Genomic DNA, 6,373 nt, shown 5'->3' on the forward strand with positions numbered 1-6,373 from the left:
ACAATCTACGAATTTACTTTGTCCTGAATCCTAACTAAACAATATTTTGTTATGAATATATAGTATAATTAATTTAAGTAAAAAATAGGGGAACCTTTTTGTTAAGTTTTGTTTTTTTTCTTCTTCTATATAATAGAATAAATGACAATATTGTAGAAAAATACCATAAAAAATATAGTGACATCTCTTATAGCGTAACGTAACTTTTATTTAATGCATACTAACGCCATCTGTTGTAAATAAGGTAAAGTTAATGTCGGTTGAGAAAATAATTAAAGTCGTAACAGTGTTACTTACTAAATGTAGATGTCAGTACCTAACATTTAATCAAGTTGTTTTACAAGAATACTGGCTGAAAGTAACGTAAGTAACGTAGTAAACGGATTAGAGTAATATTAAATTACCTATATTTAAATAGAATAAAGAACCCGTTTGATTTCAATGCAAAAGCTTGATCCAAGACACAGGTCTCTCGCTTTTCGTATGTCTATATTAATTAGAATTTTTGCGGTGGTGCAGAAAACATTGTGAGATAATCTGCATATCTTTACTACTACTACCTACTAAACTTTACTACTACCACCTAATTTACTTCACAAGGTAGTAGGGCTCTATGCGAGCTCGTCTGTTTAGATACCACCCTCTCGTCAGATATTCAGCCGTCAAATGGCAATATTTAGTATTGTTGTGTTATGGCTTGAAGAGTGAGTAAACCAGTGTAACTACCGACACAAGGTAAGCTGAGCGGTCACAAATATGTGTGAAGCTAGCATCAACAAAGTTTACTATCATTAACGCACTAGCCAGTGTTAAGGACTAAGGCGGATAGTCGCTTACTCGAAATCACTGTTTTATTAATAATTTCCCTTAATATTAATGTTGACATTTTATTTTATTTTATGAGTAACATAGACAACACTATGTAGGGCCCTATTATTTTTATCCTGTCATTACAATGAAGCGACGGTCACTTTTGTTTAAGAATAATGTGTTTGTTTTTACAGCGTTATTTTAAGATCAATAATATTTACCATTAAAACAAAATATTTATTAAATTAGTACCTGAAATTACAAATATAAAGTTGTCATTCTACACTATGAAACACAAGAAACTCCCAGTAATAATTTAAATGTCATCATCATTTATTATACATATGTATCAGGGTCTAGCAAGCTAACACATGACCTTTTGTCTATTAATAATATTATAAATAAGTAGGTATTAAAAAGTTGTTATATTTTAATCAATTTTGTTTTGTTTATCGATTATCCTTATATTTAAAAAAAAAACTTCTGGAGTAGATGGATTGTCTGATTAGTTTGCCATCTCAAGAACATGCCATGTAATTATTGCAAGTTCAAATAACTACAATAATATCTTACAATACCGCCCTTACAATAACCCACTACGTCATATTATTTTAGATATATAGTATTAAATTTTCGAGACATCAATATCAACAATCAAGCCTTGGGCTAGCACGTGTGAATATATTATGTGAGTCGAACATGCACTTCGGGTCGAATAATACTAGGGAAATCCGATTAATCGTACAACATTCAAGATAAAAGGCAAACCAAGTGACAACATTACGATGAATAACGAAAGCAATGGCTAGTGCTATACAGTCAAAGAGTTGATGAGAACAAAACATATATTTAATTAATTCATGGCAATAATAATTAAATTAATTATTATAATCAACCGATTATAATAATACAATATTCAATGAATTATATTATAATATATTCGATGAATAAAAATTAATTTAAAATTAAACGGAACAATATTAGTTTATTATTAAAACAGACTTTTACAACTTTTTCATTTGTATTTGCTTAAAAATCGTGAAAAACAATTTTATTAAGCTAACACATGACCAAATTTTTAAACGCTTATTTTTCTTTAAATTTGTCATTCTTATGTATAATACAAAAAATAAAGCTATATCTGATTGCTTACAAATGAAAATTCTGACTAAGTGGTCTGATTTCTCTATCACAGATTAGCAAAAATATTATATTAAGTATTAAAATTTAATTCAATACAAACTCATTCCCTACAATACTAAATGACAGTAATGTATGAAGACTGAGCAAGTGTATCGGACTAGACACGAGACGACATAAGTGCCAATTAGGATCCCTAGGAAAACAAATATTACGTTTGCAAATCACAAACTGACTTATTTAGAATTCTAAATGCATTTTTTTATAGAATAAGTAGGCGGAGTAGGCGGTAGGGTAAGTTTACTGGTGGTAGGGCTTTGTGCATGCTCGTCTGGGTAGGTACCACACACTCATCAGATATTCTACCGCAACAGCAGTACCAAGTGCCAAGCACCTGTTTTGCAATGGTGTTCACTGTTGACCGGATCCTAGACCATTGACTATCGACTGATTCCTCTGTGTCTGTGCTTAAGTTTGAGCTGGCTACGACTTTACAGAAGTCATGCTGTTTTGGTCCATTCAACAGTCACCATTTAGTTTTAGGTCTGCGTCGTTCAGGCACTTTTTTACTTGGTACTACCAGCATGTCCATTACAAGGATGCGGTGTTGTATTGTGCGGCATTCCCCAGGAATTACCTTGCAGTTGGTCACTCTACCAATTTGGCTTCTTCTTATGAGCAAGTAGTCGATCTGGGTGGAGTGTGGCCTACTTTTATTTATTTATTTATTTATTTTAAGGACCACTAGTAGCTACTACATGTTTTAATGACAAATGTAAAACAATTTAGTGAAAATAGCTAACATGTGAAGCTTTTTAAAGTAGCCACAACAATTACAATATTTGTTTTAAAAATACATTAACACATAATTATAGCAACATGAGTAGAAAGATTAAAAAAAAAAAAAAATAAGTCCAAATTGGTACAAATTAAAGATCTTAAAAAAATAAACATGCACTTAATAAAATTAAAATTAATAACACAAATAGTTTGAAATTGATATAGGTACAAATTAAAATTAAATAATTCATTAAATTCATGCAAAGTTTACGTTACAAAAAATTACTAAAAATATACTAATTAATACAAAATAAAATTAAGATAACATTATTTATTATTTATTTATTTATTTATTATTTATTTGCATCTCTCAACAATTCTAGCGCCCGTTTACGATAAATCATGACAGAGTCATTAAAAATATCTAGATCTTGACAAAAACCATTGTACAACCGTGATGATCTAGGCATTGGTGCATTACATCCTAATTTCGTTTTTGATATTCTGACATCAAAAGTGCCCAGAAAACTACGAACATTGCGCCTTGGAATACGATAGTATATCTTTTCAAGTAAGTAAGTACAGTCGATCTCGTTACGAATTATCTTAAATAGGAAAGAGAGATCTAATAATTGTCTGCGTACAGAGAGACTATCCATATTAAAGTCTTTCAAGAGATTGCTGTAATTTTTATTAGATTTATTGTATGAGGTTTTTTTGTTTCTGGATAGATGATATACAAATCGCTTCTGTATTCTCTCTATACGCAGACGATGTACATTGTAACAAGGATTCCACACAACACTACAGTACTCCAGTACACTACGCACGTAAGCGTTATAGATTATTTTTTTCGTGTTATTCGTGAAGTGTTATATACCATTTCTAATTAAAAATCCTAACGTTTTGGAACTTTTCGTAATTATTTTATTGAAGTGCGGGACAAAAGTAAGCTTGTCATCAAAAATGACACCCAAATCACTTATTTCAAAAACTTCCTCCAACTTGATGTTATCAATGCTATATATTGTTTTGATTATATTGAGCTTACGCGTAAATTTTATATGCTTGCATTTAGTGACGTTTAATTCCATTTTATTATTTTTACACCAATTATATATAGCATTAATATCCACCTGCAAGAGCTCTGAGTCAGCTAAGTTGTTTATTACTTTTGTTAATTTTAAATCGTCCGCAAATAAAAATACTCTACTATAATGCACCGCATCGCAAATATCATTACTGAAGATATTAAAGAGCCAAGGTCCCAAGTGTGACCCTTGAGGAACCCCGGAACAGGCTTTATATAGACTCGAGCTAAAACCTTTTAAGACAACAAATTGTTGTCTATTGTATAAAAATGATTTGAACCACTCAAGCATATTACCATTGAATCCGTACTTGCTTAGTTTTAAGAGTAAAATATCGTGCGAAACTTTGTCGAAAGCCTTGGTTAAATCGGTATAAATTGCGTCAACTTGCTTGTGGTTATCAATGGCACAATGAATTCACTGTACGAAACAGGATTTGATGTTGTAGATCGACCCTTTATAAAGCCGTGCTGGTTATTATTATTCATTTGCTTTACATGACATTCTAGATATGGGTAAACTATTGCTTCAAATACTTTGGCAAAAGTGGAAAGTATGGAAATCGGTCTATAATTCTCAATGCACTTACTACCCTTGGACTTATATACTGGTACGATCCTAGCTATTTTCCACTTATCGGGAAAAACACCTGAGCGAAGTGATTCGTTGTATAATAAATATAAAGGTGATGAGGTGTTATAGGTGATGAGGTGCTCGGGTTTCTTTTGGAAAAAAGTGATAACAATGGCAAGGTCTGATAATAAGCAGGTCCTGAAAATTGAATCCCCCTCTGCATTCTTACGACTATAGCCGTAGCCGCCATGTACACATCCATATTCACGTGACTCCTCACCAACATGGCCGTTCAAATCTCCACCAATCACGATGCTCTCGATGTTCGTAATGCAGCGGAGCATGTCTTCCAAGTTATTCCAGAAGGCTTCTTTCTCCGACTCAGAGCTGTCGACCTGTGGAGTGTAAGCGCTAATAAGATGAGTAATTACTCCTTCTATCAGTAGCTTCACCCGAAGAAGTCGGTCGCTCTGTCTGTCGACTTCTAGAATACCGTTCTGGAGTTCCTCGGGCAGTACTACGGCCACACCGTTCTTTCCTGAGGGGGAGCTGGAGTAAATCAACCTGTAACCCAGTTCAATATCACGGGACTTGTTCCCCTTCCAACGAGTCAGCCAGCTCCAGGGGGCGACCTGTGAGAGAGCCGATGTTCCAGGTGGCAAAGCGGAGCTTCTTTTTAGGTACTTGCTTCTTTAGCTGTGCCCGTACTTGACACGGTAGTTCTTTCCCACTTGTCGCAGGTTTAGGACGATGTGCCTGCGCGTTGTTTTGCGGCGACGCCCTAGCCATTGTACCTAAAATTCTGTTCTTCTTTTCCATGTTAAATGGCGGGTACTGGTTTGGCAAGAAGCGACTGCCGTCTGACCTCCCCAACCTAGAGAAGGGAACCAGTTTAGGATAGAGGGATTTTGAGGAAATTTGGTGGGAATTCAAGGTATAAGGATACTCATGCCACGGAAGACGCAGGATGTAGCATAAGTAGCTCGGGGAAGGCGGGGTCGCGTACTCGTATGTTTATATCTCTTATACCGGACAGGTACAAAGATACAAACCCCAAACTGCCAAAACACCTGTATACGTATAAATTAATCACGCAGAAACACAGTGAAGTTGACATAAATTTGACTCGCGATGCTCGGTTAAGTCAAGTGTTCATATTTGCTCTTCCTTTCATTCAGTATTTTATAACCTTAGCACGTTTCCCGCTGAACCAGTACAGGAAATAAAATTTATGACGGATGGGTATAAACAAACTTTATACGAATAATCCCCACTAAATTCCTTAATGCGAATCTGTTTGTTGGTCTGTCGTTCTGTTTCGTCGCGACGGACCATCCGACTGTGGTGGTTTTTTGACATTAAGGTGTTTTTATATGTGGAAACGTCACGAAGCCTACGGGTTTCTTAATATTCCGAAAAGTGAAGAATTTGATTTTGTTTTAATTTTATTTATGATAAATTGCTTTTTTAGGAAATACATAATATATTATTAAAACTAGATAGGGAGGATAATTTTTAAAAAATAACAATACTCAACTACCTTCCTTCTTATAATTTAAAATTATAAAATCACCATTATTAACAATTAACACTTTACCCATTAATTAATTAAAACAATATCAAAATCAATCCTAAATTAACATCTTTCTAATCTTACATTTACTATAACCAATATGGACACATTTAACCAACACAACTGTTTAACTAATAAGAACTAGGAACTTATTATGAATTACGAAACTAATATAATTAATGATAAAATAAAAAGGACCATGAATATTGTAAAAGCAATTATTTAACGACCGCCGCTCGCAACTGCCCGTACAAAATGACCAAATAGATTACTTAAGTTACCTTATCACCTCCAGAAAATAATACCCTTATTTAGAGATTGATTAAATGAAAAAATACGATATCTAACGATAATAAATTCCTTATATATATATGACGTATCATTAATAAAATTAATTATTGCCTTT

At 33.5% G+C, this 6,373-nt stretch overlaps 1 pseudogene; it reads right to left on the reverse strand.

Annotated features, from left to right (window-relative positions):
- Positions 1-2,476: 2,476 nt before the first annotated feature.
- Positions 2,477-5,213, reverse strand: LOC126769236 (uncharacterized; annotated as a pseudogene).
- Positions 5,214-6,373: the final 1,160 nt, after the last annotated feature.

This window comes from Nymphalis io, chromosome 6 (genome assembly GCF_905147045.1).
Source record: "Nymphalis io chromosome 6, ilAglIoxx1.1, whole genome shotgun sequence".
NCBI classification, from domain to species: domain Eukaryota; kingdom Metazoa; phylum Arthropoda; class Insecta; order Lepidoptera; family Nymphalidae; genus Nymphalis; species Nymphalis io.